Here is a 19,792-nt window from a genome sequence, read left to right on the forward strand (position 1 = left end):
AACCTAGTTATAGATTTCGATGCTTCACTTCAGGTTTACTGTAACCCTCTGACCTTCTTATTGATGATCAAACAGAGAAATTGCATCGGAATTAAATACAAAAGGCACAATGCAGACTTAAGTACAAGAAGACTGACTCTCCTTACAGACTATGTTTTGAACCATTCCTGTGACACTGGTTATAGATTGCGATGCTTCACTTCAGGTTTGCTGTATCCCTCTGACCTTCTTATTGACGATGAAACACAGAATTTGCATCGGAATTAAATACAAAAGGCAGAACGTCGACTTAAGTACAAGAAGACTGACTCTTCCTACTGTCTATGTTTCGAACCATTCCTGTGACACTAGTTATAGATTCCGATGCTTCACTTCAGGTTTACATTATCGCTCTTACCTTCTTATTGACGATGAAACACAGAAATTGCATCGGAATCAAATACAAAAGGCACAATGCCGACTTAAGGACAATAAGACTAACTCTTCTTACTGACAATAATTTGAAACATTCGTGTGGCACTAGCTATTGATTCCGATGCTTCACTTCAGGTTTACTGTGTCCCTCTGACCTTCTTATTGATGATCAAACAGAGAAATTGCATCGGAATTAAATACAAAAGGCACAATGCAGACTTAAGTACAAGAAGACTGACTCTTCTTACAGACTATGTTTTGAACCATTCCTGTGACACTGGTTATAGATTGCGATGCTTCACTTCAGGTTTGCTGTATCCCTCTGACCTTCTTATTGACGATGAAACACAGAAATTGCATCGGAATTAAATACAAAAGGCACAATGCGGTCTTCAGTACAAGAAGACTGACTCTTCTTACTGTCTATGCTTTGAACCATTCCATTGACACTAGTTATAGATTCCGATGCTTCACTCCAGGTTTACTGTATCCCTTGGACCTTCTTATTGACGATGAAACACAGAAATTGCATCGGAATTAAATAGAAAAGGCACATTGCCGACTTAAGTACAAGAGTACTGACTCTTCCTACTGACTATGTTTTGAACCATTCCGGTGACACTAGTCATAGATTCCGATGCTTCACCACAGGTTTACTGTATCCCTTGGTCCTTCTTATTGACGATGAAAAACAGAAATTGCATCGGAATGAAATACAAAAGGCACAATGCCGACTTAAGGACAAGAAGACTGACTCTTCTGACTGTCTATGTTTTGAACCATTCCTGTGACACTAGTTATAGATTCCGATGCTTCGCTCCAGGTTTACTGTATCCCTTGGACCTCCTTATTGACGATGAAACACAGAAATTGCATCGGAATTAAATAGAAAAGGCACAATGCCGACTTAAGTACAAGAGGACGGACTCTTCCTACTGTCAATGTTTTGAACCATTCCTGTGACACTAGTTATAGATTCCGGTGCTTCACTCCAGGTTTACTGTTTCCCTTGGACCTTCTTATTGACGATGAAACACAGAAATTGCATCAGAATTAAATAGAAAAGGCACAATCCCGACTTAAGTACAAGAAGACTGACGCTTCTTACTGACTATGTTTTTCAACCATTCCTGTGACACTAGTTATAGATTCCGGTGCTTCACTCCAGGTTTACTGTATCCCTTGGACCTTCTTATTGACGATGAAACACAGAAATTGCATCGGAATTAAATACAAAAGGCACAATGCCGACTTAAGTACAAGAAGACTGACTCTTCTTACTGACTATGTTTGAACCATTCCTGTGTCACTAGTTATAGATTCCGATGCTTCACTTCAGGTTTGCTGTATCCCTCTGACCTTCTTATTGACGATGAAACACAGAAATTGCATCGGAATTAAATACAAAATTCACAATGCCGACTTAAGTACAAGAAGACTGACTCTTCTTACTGACTATGTTTTGAACCATTCCTGTGTCACTAGTTATAGATTCCGATGCTTCACTTCTGGTATACTGTATACCTTGGACTTTCTAATTGACGATGAAACAAAGAAATTGCATCGGAATTAAATAGAAAAGGCACAATGCCGACTTAAGTACAAGAAGACTGACCCTTCTTACTGTCTATGTTTTGAACCATTTCTGTGACACTAGTTATAGAATCCGATGCTTCACTTCAGGTTTACTGTATCCCTCTGATCTTCTTATTGACGATGAAACACAGAAATTGCATCGGAATTAAACACAAGAGGCACAATGCCGACTTAAGTACAAAAAGGCTGACTCTTCTTACTGACTATGATTTGAACCATTCCTGTGACACTAGTTATAGATTCCGATGCTTCACTTCAGGTTTACTGTATCCCTCTGACCTTCTTATTGATGTTGAAACACAGAAATTGCTTCGGAAGTAAATACAAAACGCACAATGCCGACTTAAGTACAAGAAGACTGACTCTTCTGATTGTCTATGCTTTGAACCATTCCTGTGACACTAGTTATAGATTCCGGTGCTTCACTCCAGGTTTACTGTATCCCTTGGACCTTCTTATTGACGATGAAACACAGAAATTGCATCGGATTTAAATACAAAAGGCACAATGCCGACTTAAGTACAAGAAGACTGACTCTTCTTACTGACTATGTTTGAACCATTCCTGTGTCACTAGTTATAGATTCCGATGCTTCACTTCAGGTTTACTGTATACCTTAGACCTTATAATTGACGATGAAACACAGAGATTGCATCGGAATTAAATTGAAAAGGCACAATGCCGACTTAAGTACAAGAAGGCTGCCTCTTTTTACTGTCTATGTTTTGAACCATTTCTGTGACACTAGTTATAGATTGCGATGCATCACTACAGGTTTACTGTCTCCCGTGGACCTTCTTATTGACGATGAAACACAGAAATTGCATCGGAACTAAATACAAAAGGCACAATACCGACTTAAATACAAGAAGACTGACTCTCCTGACTGTCTATGTTTTGAACCATTCCTGTGGCACTAGTTATAGAGTCCGATGCTTCACATCAGGTTTACTGTATCCCTATGATCTTCTTATTGACGATGAAACACAGAAATTGCATCGCGATTAAATACAAAAGGCACAATGCTGACTTAAGTACAAGAAGACAGACTCTTTTTACTGACTATGTTTGAACCATTCCTGTTACACTAGTTATGGATTCGGATGCTTCACTTCTGGCTCACTGTATCCCTCTGACCTTCTTATTGACGATGAAACACAGAAATTGCATCGGAATTAAATAGAAAAGGCACAATGCCGACTTATGTACAAGACAACTGACTTTTCTTACTCTCTATGATTTGAACTATTCCTGTGATACTAGTTATAGATTCCGATGCTTTACTTCAGGTTTACTGTAATCCTCTGACCTTCTTATTGACGATGAAACACAGAATTTGCATCGGAATTAAATACAAAAGGCACAATGCAGACTTAAGTACACGAAGACTGACTCTTCCTACTGTCTATGTTTTGAACCATTCCTGTGACACTAGTTATAGATTCTGATGCTTCACTCCAGGTTTACTGTATCCCTTGGACTTTCTTATTGACGATGAAACACAGAAATTGCATCGGATTTGTATACAAAAGGCACAATGCCGACTTAAGTACAAGAGGACTGATCCATCTTACTATCTATGTTTTGAACCATTCCTGAGAACCTAGTTATAGATTTCGATGCTTCACTTCAGGTTTACTGTAACCCTCTGACCTTCTTATTGATGATCAAACAGAGAAATTGCATCGGAATTAAATACAAAAGGCACAATGCAGACTTAAGTACAAGAAGACTGACTCTCCTTACAGACTATGTTTTGAACCATTCCTGTGACACTGGTTATAGATTGCGATGCTTCACTTCAGGTTTGCTGTATCCCTCTGACCTTCTTATTGACGATGAAACACAGAATTTGCATCGGAATTAAATACAAAAGGCAGAACGCCGACTTAAGTACAAGAAGACTGACTCTTCCTACTGTCTATGTTTTGAACCATTCCTGTGACACTAGTTATAGATTCCGATGCTTCACTTCAGGTTTACATTATCGCTCTTACCTTCTTATTGACGATGAAACACAGAAATTGCATCGGAATTAAATACAAAAGGCACAATGCCGACTTAAGGACAATAAGACTAACTCTTCTTACTGACAATAATTTGAACCATTCGTGTGGCACTAGCTATTGATTCCGATGCTTCACTTCAGGTTTACTGTGTCCCTCAGACCTTCTTATTGATGATCAAACAGAGAAATTGCATCGGAATTAAATACAAAAGGCACAATGCAGACTTAAGTACAAGAAGACTGACTCTTCTTACAGACTATGTTTTGAACCATTCCTGTGACACTGGTTATAGATTGCGATGCTTCACTTCAGGTTTGCTGTATCCCTCTGACCTTCTTATTGACGATGAAACACAGAATTTGCATCGGAATTAAATACAAAAGGCAGAACGCCGACTTAAGTACAAGAAGACTGACTCTTCCTACTGTCTATGTTTTGAACCATTCCTGTGACACTAGTTATAGATTCCGATGCTTCACTTCAGGTTTACATTATCGCTCTTACCTTCTTATTGACGATGAAACACAGAAATTGCATCGGAATTAAATACAAAAGGCACAATGCCGACTTAAGGACAATAAGACTAACTCTTCTTACTGACAATAATTTGAACCATTCGTGTGGCACCAGCTATTGATTCCGATGCTTCACTTCAGGTTTACTGTGTCCCTCAGACCTTCTTATTGATGATCAAACAGAGAAATTGCATCGGAATTAAATACAAAAGGCACAATGCAGACTTAAGTACAAGAAGACTGACTCTTCTTACAGACTATGTTTTGAACCATTCCTGTGACACTGGTTATAGATTGCGATGCTTCACTTCAGGTTTGCTGTATCCCTCTGACCTTCTTATTGACGATGAAACACAGAAATTGCATCGGAATTAAATACAAAAGGCACAATGCGGTCTTCAGTACAAGAAGACTGACTCTTCTTACTGTCTATTCTTTGAACCATTCCATTGACACTAGTTATAGATTCCGATGCTTCACTCCAGGTTTACTGTATCCCTTGGACCTTCTTATTGACGATGAAACACAGAAATTGCATCGGAATTAAATAGAAATGGCACATTGCCGACTTAAGTACAAGAGTACTGACTCTTCTTACTGACTATGTTTTGAACCATTCCGGTGACACTAGTCATAGATTCCGATGCTTCACCACAGGTTTACTGTATCCCTTGGACCTTCTTATTGACGATGAAAAACAGAAATTGCATCGGAATGAAATACAAAAGGCACAATGCCGACTTAAGGACAAGAAGACTGACTCTTCTGACTGTCTATGTTTTGAACCATTCCTGTGACACTAGTTATAGATTCCGATGCTTCGCTCCAGGTTTACTGTATCCCTTGGACCTCCTTATTGACGATGAAACACAGAAATTGCATCGGAATTAAATAGAAAAGGCACAATGCCGACTTAAGTACAAGAGGACGGACTCTTCCTACTGCCAATGTTTTGAACCATTCCTGTGACACTAGTTATAGATTCCGGTGCTTCACTCCAGGTTTCCTGTTTCCCTTGGACCTCCTTATTGACGATGAAACACAGAAATTGCATCAGAATTAAATAGAAAAGGCACAATCCCGACTTAAGTACAAGAAGACTGACGCTTCTTACTGACTATGTTTTTCAACCATTCCTGTGACACTAGTTATAGATTCCGATGCTTCACTTCAGGTTTGCTGTATCCCTCTGACCTTCATATTGACGATGAAACACAGAAATTGCATCGGAATTAAATACAAAATTCACAATGCCGACTTAAGTACAAGAAGACTGACTCCTCTTACTGACTATGTTTTGAACCATTCCTGTGTCACTAGTTATAGATTCCGATGCTTCACTTCTGGTATACTGTATACCTTGGACTTTCTAATTGACGATGAAACAAAGAAAATGCATCGGAATTAAATAGAAAAGGCACAATGCCGACTTAAGTACAAGAAGACTGACCCTTCTTACTGTCTATGTTTTGAACCATTTCTGTGACACTAGTTATAGATTCCGATGCTTCACTTCAGGTTTACTGTATCCCTCTGATCTTCTTATTGACGATGAAACACAGAAATTGCATCGGAATTAAACACAAGAGGCACAATGCCGACTTAAGTACAAAAAGGCTGACTCTTCTTACTGACTATGATTTGAACCATTCCTGTGACACTAGTTATAGATTCCGATGCTTCACTTCAGGTTTACTGTATCCCTCTGACCTTCTTATTGACGATTAAACACAGAAATTGCATTGGAATAAAATAGTAAAGGCACAATGCCGACTTAAGTACAAGACGACTGACTTTTCTTACTGTCTATCTTTTGAACCATTCCTGTGACACTAGTTACAGATTCCGATCCTTCACTTCAGATTTACTGTATCCCTCTGATCTTCCTATTGACGATGAAACACAGAAATTGCATCGGAATTAAATAGTATAGACACAATGCCGACTTAAGTACAAGACGACTGACTTTTCTTACTGTCTATGTTTTGAAGCATTCCTGTGACACTAGTTATAGATTCCGATGCTTCACTTCAGGTTTACTGTATCCCTCTGATCTTCTTATTGACGATGAAACACAGAAATTGCATCGGAATTAAATACAAAAGGCACAAAGCCGACTTAAGTACAAGAGGACTGATCCTTCTTACCGTCTATGTTTTGAACCATTCCTGAGACACTAGTTATAGATTCCGATGCTTCACTTCAGGTTTACTGTAACCCTCTGACCTTCTTATTGATGATGAAACACAGAAATTGCATCGGAGTTAAATATAAATGGCACAATGCAGACTTAAGTACAAGAAGACTGACTCTTCTTACAGACTATGTTTTGAAATATTCCTGTGACAGTAGTTATAGATTGCGATGCTTCACTTCAGGTTTGCTGTATCCCTCTGACCTTCTTATTGACGATGAAACACAGCATTTGCATCGGAATTAAGTACAAAAGGCACAATGCCGACTTAAGTACAAGAAGACAGACTCTTCGTACTGTCTATGTTTTGAACCATTCCTGTTACACTAGTTATAGATTCCGATGCTTCACTTCAGGTTTACTGTATCCCTTGGACCTTCTTATTGACGATGAAACACAGAAATTGCATCGGAATTAAATACAAAAGGCACAATACCGACATAAGTACAAGAAGACTGACTCTTCTTACTGTCTATGTTTTGAACCATTCCTGTGACACTAGTTATAGATTCCGACTCTTCACTTCAGGTTTACTGTATCCCTCTGATCTTCTTATTGACGATGAATCACAGAAATTGCATCGGAATTAAATACAAAAGGCACAATGCCGACTTAAGTACAAGAAGACTGACTCTTCTTACTGTCTATGCTTTGAACCATTCCTGTTACACTAGTTATAGATTCCGATGCTTCACTTCAGGCTTACTGTATCCCTTGGACCTTCTTATTGACGATGAAACACAGAAATTGCATCGGAATTAAACACAAAAGGCACAATGCTGACTTAAGTACAAATAGACTGACTCTTCTTACTGACTATGTTTTGAACCATTCCTGTGACACTGGTTATAGATTCTGATGCTTCACTTCAGGTTTACTGTACCCCTCTGACCTTCTTATTGACGATGAAACACAGAAATTGCATCGGAATTAAATACAAAAGTCACAATGCCGACTTAAGGATAAGAAGACTGACTCTTTTTACTGACTATGTTTTGAACCATTCCTGTGACACTAGTTATGGATTCGGATGCTTTACTTCTGGTTTACTGTATCCCTCTGACCTTCTTATTGACGATGAAACACAGAAATTGCATCGGAATTAAATAGTAAAGACACAATGCCGACTTAAGTACAAGCCGACTGACTTTTATTACTGTCTATGTATTGAACCATTCCTGTGACACTTGTTATTGATTCCGATGCTTCACTTCAGGTTTACTGTATCCCTCTGATCTTCTTATTGACGATGAAACACAGAAATTGCATCGGAATTAAATACAAAAGGCACAAAGCCGACTTAAGTACAAGAGGACTGATCCTTCTTGCCGTCTATGTTTTGATCCATTCCTGAGACACTAGTTATAGATTCCGATGCTTCACTTCAGGTTTACTGTAACCCTCTGACCTTCTTATTGATGATGAAACACAGAAATTGCATCGGAGTTAAATATAAAAGGCACAAAAAGCAGACTTAAATACAAGATGACTGACTCTTCTTACAGACTATGCTTTGAAACATTCCTGTGACAGTAGTTATAGATTGCGATGCTTCACTTCAGGTTTGCTGTATCCCTCTGACCTTCTTATTGACGATGAAACACAGCATTTGCATCGGAATTAAATACAAAAGGCACAATGCCGACTTAAGTACAAGAAGACAGACTCTTCCTACTGTCTATGTTTTGAACCATTCCTGTTACACTAGTTATAGATTCCGATGCTTCACTTCATGTTTACTGTATCCCTTGGACCTTCTTATTGACGATGAAACACAGAAATTGCATCGGAATTAAATACAAAAGGCACAATGCCGATTTAAGTACATGAAGACCGACTCTTTCTACTGACTATGTTTTGAACCATTCCTGTGACACTAGTTATAGATTCCGATGCTTCACTTCAGGTTTACTGTATCCCTTGGACCTTCTTCGTGACGATGAAACACAGAAATTGTATCGGAATTAAATACAAATCGCACAATGCCGACTTAAGTACAAGAAGACTGACTCCTCTTACAGTCTATGCTTTGAACCATTCCTGTGACACTAGTTACACATTCCGATTCTTCACTCCAGGTTTACTGTATGCCTTGGACCCTTTTATTGACGATGAAACACAGAAATTGCATCGGAATTAAATACAAAAAGCACAATGCCGACCTAAGGACGAGAAGGCTAACTCTTCTTACTGACAATGTTTTGAACCATTCCTGTGACACTAGCTATAGATTCCGATGCTTCACTTCAGGTTTACTGTATCCCTCTGACCTTCGTATTGGCGATGAAACACAGAAATATCATCGGAATTAAATACAAAAGGCACAATGACGACTTAAGTACAAGAAGTCTGACTCTTATTACTGTCTATGCTTTGAACCATTCCATTGACACTAGTTATAGATTCCGATGTTTCACTACAGGTTTACTGTATCCCTTGGACCTTCTTATTAACGATGAAACACAGAAATTGCATCGGAATTAAATAGAATAGGCACAATGCCGACTTAAGTACAAGAGGACTGACTCTTCCTACTGTCAATGTTTTGAACCATTCCTGTGACACTAGTTATAGATTCCGGTGCTTCACTCCAGGTTTACTGTTTCCCTTGGACCTTCTTATTGACGATGAAACACAGAAATTGCATCAGAATTAAATAGAAAAGGCACAATGCCGACTTAAGTACAAGAAGACTGACGCTTCTTACTGACTATGTTTTTGAACCATTCCTGTGACACTAGTTATAGATTCCGATGCTTCACTCCACGTTTACTGTTTCCCTTGGACCTTCTTATTGACGATGAAACACAGATATTGCATCGGAATGAAATAGAAAGGGCACAATGCCGACTTAAGTACAGGAAGAGTGAATCTTCTTACTGACTATGTTTTGAACCATTCTCGTGACACTAGTTATAGATTCCGATGCTTCACTTCAGGTTTACTGTATCCCTTAAACCTTCATATTGAGGTTGAAACACAGAAATTGCATCGGAATTAAATACAAAAGGCACAATGCGACTTAAGTACAAGAAGACTGACTCTTCTTAATGAGTATGTTTGAAACATTCCTGTGTCACTAGTTATAGATTCCGATGCTTCACTTCAGGTTTACTGTATACCTTGGACCTTATAATTGACGATGAAACACAGAGATTTCATCGGTATTAATTAGAAAAGGCACAATGCCGACTTAAGTACAAGAAGTCTGCCTCTTTTTACTATTTATGTTTTGAACCATTCCTGTGACACTAGTTATAGATTCCGATGCTTCACTTCAGGTTTACTGAATCCCTTGGACCTGCTTATTGACGATGAAACACAGAAAGTGCATCGGGATTAAATACAAAAGGCACAATGCCGACTTAAGTACAAGAAGACTGACTCTTCTTACTGTCTATGCTTTGAACCATTCCTGTTACACTAGTTATAGAATCCGATGCTTCACTTCAGGCTTACTGTATCCCTTGGACCTTCTTATTGACGATGAAACACAGAAATTGCATCGGAATTAAACACAAAAGGCACAATGCTGACTTAAGTACAAATAGACTGACTCTTCTTACTGACTATGTTTTGAACCATTCCTGTGACACTGGTTATAGATTCTGATGCTTCACTTCAGGTTTACTGTACCCCTCTGACCTTCTTATTGACGATGAAACACAGAAATTGCATCGGAATTAAATACAAAATGCACAATGCCGACTTAAGGATAAGAAGACTGACTCTTTTTACTGACTATGTTTTGAACCATTCCTGTGACACTAGTTATGGATTCGGATGCTTTACTTCTGGTTTACTGTATCCCTCTGACCTTCTTATTGACGATGAAACACAGAAATTGCATCGGAATTAAATAGTAAAGACACAATGCCGACTTAAGTACAAGACGACTGACTTTTCTTACTGTCTATGTATTGAACCATTCCTGTGACACTTGTTATTGATTCCGATGCTTCACTTCAGGTTTACTGTATCCCTCTGATCTTCTTATTGACGATGAAACACAGAAATTGCATCGGAATTAAATACAAAAGGCACAAAGCCGACTTAAGTACAAGAGGACTGATCCTTCTTGCCGTCTATGTTTTGATCCATTCCTGAGACACTAGTTATAGATTCCGATGCTTCACTTCAGGTTTACTGTAACCCTCTGACCTTCTTATTGATGATGAAACACAGAAATTGCATCGGAGTTAAATATAAAAGGCACAATGCAGACTTAAGTACAAGATGACTGACTCTTCTTACAGACTATGCTTTGAAACATTCCTGTGACAGTAGTTATAGATTGCGATGCTTCACTTCAGGTTTGCTGTATCCCTCTGACCTTCTTATTGACGATGAAACACAGCATTTGCATCGGAATTAAATACAAAAGGCACAATGCCGACTTAAGTACAAGAAGACAGACTCTTCCTACTGTCTATGTTTTGAACCATTCCTGTTACACTAGTTATAGATTCCGATGCTTCACTTCATGTTTACTGTATCCCTTGGACCTTCTTATTGACGATGAAACACAGAAATTGCATCGGAATTAAATACAAAAGGCACAATGCCGATTTAAGTACATGAAGACCGACTCTTTCTACTGACTATGTTTTGAACCATTCCTGTGACACTAGTTATAGATTCCGATGCTTCACTTCAGGTTTACTGTATCCCTTGGACCTTCTTCGTGACGATGAAACACAGAAATTGTATCGGAATTAAATACAAATCGCACAATGCCGACTTAAGTACAAGAAGACTGACTCCTCTTACAGTCTATGCTTTGAACCATTCCTGTGACACTAGTTACACATTCCGATTCTTCACTCCAGGTTTACTGTATGCCTTGGACCCTTTTATTGACGATGAAACACAGAAATTGCATCGGAAGTAAATACAAAAAGCACAATGCCGACCTAAGGACGAGAAGGCTAACTCTTCTTCCTGACAATGTTTTGAACCATTCCTGTGACACTAGCTATAGATTCCGATGCTTCACTTCAGGTTTACTGTATCCCTCTGACCTTCGTATTGGCGATGAAACACAGAAATTGCATCGGAATTAAATACAAAAGGCACAATGCCGACTTAAGTACAAGAAGTCTGACTCTTATTACTGTCTATGCTTTGAACCATTCCATTGACACTAGTTATAGATTCCGATGTTTCACTACAGGTTTACTGTATCCCTTGGACCTTCTTATTAACGATGAAACACAGAAATTGCATCGGAATTAAATAGAAAAGGCACAATGCCGACTTAAGTACAAGAAGACTGACGCTTCTTACTGACTATGTTTTTGAACCATTCCTGTGACACTAGTTATAGATTCCGATGCTTCACTCCACGTTTACTGTTTCCCTTGGACCTTCTTATTGACGATGAAACACAGATATTGCATCGGAATGAAATAGAAAGGGCACAATGCCGACTTAAGTACAGGAAGAGTGAATCTTCTTACTGACTATGTTTTGAACCATTCTCGTGACACTAGTTATAGATTCCGATGCTTCACTTCAGGTTTACTGTATCCCTTAAACCTTCATATTGACGATGAAACACAGAAATTGCATCGGAATTAAATACAAAAGGCACAATGCGACTTAAGTACAAGAAGACTGACTCTTCTTACTGAGTATGTTTGAAACATTCCTGTGTCACTAGTTATAGATTCCGATGCTTCACTTCAGGTTTATTGTATACCTTGGACCTTATAATTGACGATGAAACACAGAGATTGCATCGGTATTAATTAGAAAAGGCACAATGCCGACTTAAGTACAAGAAGTCTGCCTCTTTTTACTATTTATGTTTTGAGCCATTCCTGTGACACTAGTTATAGATTCCGATGCTTCACTTCAGGTTTACTGTATCCCTTGGACCTGCTTATTGACGATGAAACACAGAAAGTGCATCGGGATTAAATACAAAAGGCACAATGCCGACTTAAGTACAAGAAGACTGACTCTTCTTACTGTCTATGCTTTGAACCATTCCTGTGACAGTAGTTACACATTCCGATTCTTCACTCCAGGTTTACTGTATCCCTTGGTCCTTCTTATTGACGATGAAACACAGAACTTGCATCGGAATTAAATACAAAAGCACAATGCCGACTTAAGTACAAGAAGACTGACTCTTCTTACTGACTATGTTTTGAACAATTCCGGTGAAACTAGTCATAGATTCCGATGCTTCACTTCAGGGTTACTGTATCCCTTGGACCTTCTTATTGACGATGAAACACAGAAATTGCATCGCAATTAAATACATAGGTCAAAATGCCGACTTAAGTACACGAAGACTGACTCTTCTTACTGTCTATGCTTTGAACCATTCCTGTGACAGTAGTTACACATTCCGATTCTCCACTCCAGGTTTACTGTATCCCTTGGTCCTTCTTAATGACGATGAAACACAGAAATTGCATCGGAATTAAATACAAAAGGCACAATGCCGACTTAAGTACAAGAAGACTGACTCTTCTTACTGAATATGTTTTGAACCATTCCGGTGACACTAGTCACAGATTCCGATGCTTCACTTCAAGGTTACTGTGTCCCTTGGACCTTCTTATTGACGATGAAACACAGAAATTGCATCGGAATTAAATACAAAGGGCAAAATGCCGACTTAAGTACACGAAGACTGACGTTTCTTACTGACTATGTCTTGAACCATTCCTGTGTCACTAGTTATAGATTCCGATGCTTCACTTCAGGTTTACTGTATACCTTGGACTTTCTAATTGACGATGAAATACAGAAATTGCATCGGAATTAAATAGAAAAGGCACAATGACGACTTAAGTACAAGAAGACTGACTCTTCTTACTCTCTATGTTTTGAACCATTTCTGTGACACTAGTTATAGATTCCGATGCTCCACTTCAGGTTTACTGTCTCCCTTGGACCTTCTTATTGACGATGAAACACAGAAATTGCATCGGAATTAAATACAAAAGGCACAATACCGACTTAAGTACAAGAAGACTGACTCTTCTTACTGTCTATGTTTTGAACCATTCCTGTGACACTAGTTATAGATTCCGATGCTTCACTTCAGGTTTACTGTATCTCTCTGATCTTCTTATTGACGATGAATCACAGAAATTGCATCGGAATTAAATACAAAAGGCACAATGCCGACTTAAGTACAAGAAGACTGACTCTTCTTACTGTCTATGTTTTGAACCATTCCTGTGACACTAGTTATAGATTCCGATGCTTCACTTCAGGCTTACTGTATCCCGTGGACCTTCTTATTGACGATGAAACACAGAAATTGCATCGGAATTAAACACAAAAGGCACAATGCCGACTTAAGTACAAATAGACTGACTCTTCTTACTGACTATGTTTTGAACCATTCCTGTGACACTGGTTATAGATTTTGATGCTTCACTTCAGGTTTACTGTACCCCTCTGACCTTCTTATTGACGATGAAACACAGAATTGCATCGGAATTAAGTACAAAAGGCACAATGCCGACTTAAGGACAAGAAGACTGACTCTTTTTACTGACTATGTTTTGAACCATTCCTGTGACACTAGTTATGGATTCGGATGCTTTACTTCTGGTTTACTGTATCCCTCTGACCTTCTTATTGACGATGAAACACAGAAATTGCATCGGAATTAAATAGTAAAGACACAATGCCGACTTAAGTACAAGACGACTGACTTTTCTTACTGCCTTTATATTGAACCATTCCTGTGACACTAGTTATAGATTCCGATGCTTCACTTCAGGTTTACTGTATCCCTCTGATCTTCTTATTGACGATGAAACACACAAATTGCATCGGAATTAAATACAAAAGGCACAAAGCCGACTTAAGTACAAGAGGACAGATCCTTCTTAACGTCTATGTTTTGAACCATTCCTGAGACACTAGTTATAGATTCCGATGCTTCACTTCAGTTTTACTGTAACCCTCTGACCTTCTTATTGATGATGAAACACAGAAATTGCATCGGAGTTAAATATAAAACCCACAATGCAGACTTAAGTACAAGAAGACTGACTCTTCTTACAGACTATGTTTTGAAACACTCCTGTGACAGTAGTTATAGATTGCGATGCTTCACTTCAGGTTTCCTGTATCCCTCTGACCTTCTTATTGACGATGAAACACAGCATTTGCATCGGAATTAAATACAAAAGGCACAATGCCGATTTAAGTACATGAAGACCGACTCTTTCTACTGACTATGCTTTGAACCATTCCTGTGACACTAGTTATAGATTCCGATGCTTCACTTCAGGTTTACTGTATCCCTTGGACCTTCTTCGTGACGATGAAACACAGAAATTGCATCGGAATTACATACAAAAGGCACAATGCCGACTTAAGTACAAGAAGACTGACTCCTCTTACAGTCTATGCTTTGAACCATTCCTGTGACACTAGTTACACATTCCGATTTTTCACTCCAGGTTTACTGTATCCCTTGGACCTTTTTATTGACGATGAAACACAGAAATTGCATCGGAATTAAATACAAAAAGCACAATGCCGACTTAAGGACAAGGAGGCTAACTCTTCTTACTGACAATGTTTTGAACCATTCCTGTGACACTAGCTATAGATTCCGATGCTTCACTTCAGGTTTACTGTATCCCTCTGACCTTCGTATTGACGATGAAACACAGAAATTGCATCCGAATTAAATACAAAAGGCACAATGCCGACTTAAGTACAAGAAGACTAACTCTTCTTACTGTCTATATTTTGAACTATTCCTGTGACACTAGTTATAGATTCCGATGCTTCACTCCAGGTTTACTGTATCCCTTGGACCTTCTTATTGACAATGAAACACAGAAATTGCATCGGAATTAAATTGAAAAGGCACAATGCCGACTTAAGTACAAGAGGACTGACTCTTCCTACTGTCAATGTTGTGAACCATTCCTATGACACTAGTTAAAGATTCCGGTGCTTCACTCCAGGTTTACTGTTTCCCTTGGACCTTCTTATTGACGATGAAACACAGAAATTGCATCAGAATTAAATAGAAAAGGCACAATGCCGACTTAAGTACAAGAAGACTGACGCTTCTTACTGACTCTGATTTTGAACCATTCCTGTGACACTAGTTATAGATTCCGATGCTTCACTTCAGGTTTACTGTATCCCTTGGACCTTCTTATTGACGATGAAACACAGTTATTGCATCGGAATGAAATAGAAAAGGCACAATGCCGACTTAAGTACAAGAAGGCTGCCTCTTTTTACTGTCTATGTTTTGAACCATTTCTGTGACACTAGTTACAGATTGCGATACTTCACTTCAGGTTTACTGTCTCCCTTGGACCTTCTTATTGACGATGAAACACAGAAATTGCATCGTAATTAAATACAAAAGGCACAATACCGACTTAAGTACAAGAAGACTGACTCTTCTTACTGTCTATGTTTTGAACCATTCCTGTGACACTAGTTATAGATTCCGATGCTTCACATCAGGTTTACTGTATCCCTATGATCTTCTTAATGACAATGAACCACAGAAATTGCATCGGAATTAAATACAAAAGGCACAATGCTGACTTAAGTACAAGAAGACTGACTCTTCTTACAGTCTATGTTTTGAACCATTCCTGTGACACTAGTTATAGATTCCGATGCTTCACTTCAGGCTTACTGTATCCCTTGGACCTTCTTATTGACGATGAAAGACAGAAATTGCATCAGAATTAAATAGAAAAGGAACAATGCCGACTTAAGTACAAGAAGACTGACGCTTCTTACAGACTATGTTTTTCAACCATTCCTGTGACACTAGTTATAGATTCCGGTGCTTCACTCCAGGTTTACTGTTTCCCTTGGACCTTCTAATTGACGATGAAACACAGAAATTGCATCGGAATTAAATACAAAAGGCACAATGCCGACTTAAGTACAAGAAGACTGACTCTTCTTACTGACTATGTTTGAACCATTCCTGTGTCACTAGTTATAGATTCCGATGCTTCACTTCAGGTTTACTGTATACCTTGGACCTTGTAATTGACGATGAAACACAGAGATTGCATCGGAATTAAATAGAAAAGGCACAATGCCGACTTAAGTACACGAATGCTGCCTCTTTTTACTGTCTATGTTTTGAACCATTTCTGTGACACTAGTTATAGATTGCGATGCTTCACTTCAGGTTTACTGTCTCCCCTGGACCTTCTTATTGACGATGAAACACAGAACTTGCATCGGAATTAAATACAAAAGGCACAATACCGACTTAAGTACAAGAAGACTGACTCTTCTTACTGTCTATGTTTTGAACCATTCCTGTGACACTAGTTATAGATTCCGATGCTTCACTTCAGGTTTACTGTATCCCTATGATCTTCTTATTGACGATGAAACATAGAAATTGCATCGGAATTAAATACAAAAGGCACAATCCCGACTTAAGTACAAGAGGACTGATCCTTCTTACTGTCTATGTTTTGAACCCTTCCTGAGACACTAGTTATAGATTCCGATGCTTCACTTCAGGTTTACTGTAACACTCTGACCTTCTTATTGACGATGAAACACAGAAATTGCATCGGAATTAAATACAAAAGGCACAATGCAGACTTATGTACAATAAGACTGACTCTTCTTACTGTCTATGTTTTGAACCATTCCTGTGACACTAGTTATAGATTCCGATGCTTCACATCAGATTTACTGTATCCCTATGATCTTCTTATTGACAATGAAACACAGAAATTGCATCGGAATTAAATACAAAAGGCACAATGCTGACTTAAGTACAAGAAGACTGACTCTTCTTACAGTCTATGTTTTGAACCATTCCTGTGACACTAGTTATAGATTCCGGTGCTTCACTCCAGGTTTACTGTTTCCCTTGGACCTTGTTATTGACGATGAAACACAGAAATTGCATCAGAATTAAATAGAAAAGGCACAACGCCGACTTAAATACAAGAAGACTGACGCTTCTTACTGACTATGTTTTTGAACCATTTCTGTGACACTAGTTATAGATTCCGATACTTCACTTCAGGTTTACTGTATCCCTTGGACCTTCTTATTGACGATGAAACACAGATATTGCATCGGAATGAAATAGAAAAGGCACAATGCCGACTTAAGTACAAGAATGCTGCCTCTTTTTACTGTCTATGTTTTGAACCATTTCTGTGACACTAGTTACAGATTGCGATGCTTCACTTCAGGTTTACTGTCTCCCTTGGACCTTCTTATTGACGATGAAACACAGAAATTGCATCGGAATTAAATACAAAAGGCACAATACCGACTTAAGTACAAGAAGACTGACTCTTCTTACTGTCTATGTTTTGAACCATTCCTGTGACACTAGTTATAGATTCCGATGCTTCACATCAGGTTTACTGTATCCCTATGATCTTCTTAATGACAATGAAACACAGAAATTGCATCGGAATTAAATACAAAAGGCACAATGCTGACTTAAGTACAAGAAGACTGACTCTTCTTACAGTCTATGTTTTGAACCATTCCTGTGACACTAGTTATAGATTCCGATGCTTCACTTCAGGCTTACTGTATCCCTTGGACCTTCTTATTGACGAAGAAACACAGAAATTGCATCAGAATTAAATAGAAAAGGAACAATGCCTACTTAAGTAGAAGAAGACTGACGCTTCTTACTGACTATGATTTTGAACCATTCCTATGACACTAGTTATAGATTCCGATGCTTCACTTCAGGTTTACTGTATCCCTTGGACCTTCTTATCGACGATGAAACACAGTTATTGCATCGGAATGAAATAGAAAAGGCACAATGCCGACTTAAGTACAAGAAGGCTGCCTCTTTTTACTGTCTATGTTTTGAACCATTTCTGTGACACTAGTTACAGATTGCGATACTTCACTTCAGGTTTACTGTCTCCCTTGGACCTTCTTATTGACGATGAAACACAGAAATTGCATCGTAATTAAATACAAAAGGCACAATACCGACTTAAGTACAAGAAGACTGACTCTTCTTACTGTCTATGTTTTGAACCATTCCTGTGACACTAGTTATAGATTCCGATGCTTCACTTCAGGCTTACTGTATCCCTTGGACCTTCTTATTGACGATGAAACACAGAAATCATCAGAATTAAATAGAAAAGGAACAATGCCGACTTAAGTACAAGAAGACTGACGCTTCTTACTGACTATGTTTTTCAACCATTCCTGTGACACTAGTTATAGATTCCGGTGCTTCACTCCAGGTTTACTGTTTCCCTTGGACCTTCTTATTGACGATGAAACACAGAAATTGCATCGGAATTAAATACAAAATGCACAATGCCGACTTAAGTACAAGAAGACTGACTCCTCTTACTGACTATGTTTGAACCATTCCTGTGTCACTAGTTATAGATTCCGATGCTTCACTTCAGGTTTACTGTATACCTTGGACCTTGTAATTGACGATGAAACACAGAGATTGCATCGGAATTAAATAGAAAAGGCACAATGCCGACTTAAGTACACGAATGCTGCCTCTTTTTACCGTCTATGTTTTGAACCATTTCTGTGACACTAGTTATAGATTGCAATGCTTCACTTCAGGTTTACTGTCTCCCCTGGACCTTCTTATTGACGATGAAACACAGAACTTGCATCGGAATTAAATACAAAAGGCACAATACTGACTTAAGTACAAGAAGACTGACTCTTCTTACTGTCTATGTTTTGACCCATTCCTGTGACACTAGTTATAGATTCCGATGCTTCACTTCAGGTTTACTGTATCCCTATGATCTTCTTATTGACGATGAAACACAGAAATTGCATCGGAATTAAATACAAAAGGCACAATCCCGACTTAAGTACAAGAGGACTGATCCTTCTAACTGTCTATGTTTTGAACCATTCCTGAGACACTAGTTATAGATTCCGATGCTTCACTTCAGGTTTACTGTAACACTCTGACCTTCTTATTGACGATGAAACACAGAAATTGCATCGGAATTAAATACAAAAGGCACAATGCTGACTTATGTACAATAAGACTGACTCTTCTTACTGTCTATGTTTTGAACCATTCCTGTGACACTAGTTATAGA

Source organism: Schistocerca serialis, unplaced genomic scaffold (assembly GCF_023864345.2).
Source record: "Schistocerca serialis cubense isolate TAMUIC-IGC-003099 unplaced genomic scaffold, iqSchSeri2.2 HiC_scaffold_1363, whole genome shotgun sequence".
Lineage (NCBI taxonomy): Eukaryota > Metazoa > Arthropoda > Insecta > Orthoptera > Acrididae > Schistocerca > Schistocerca serialis.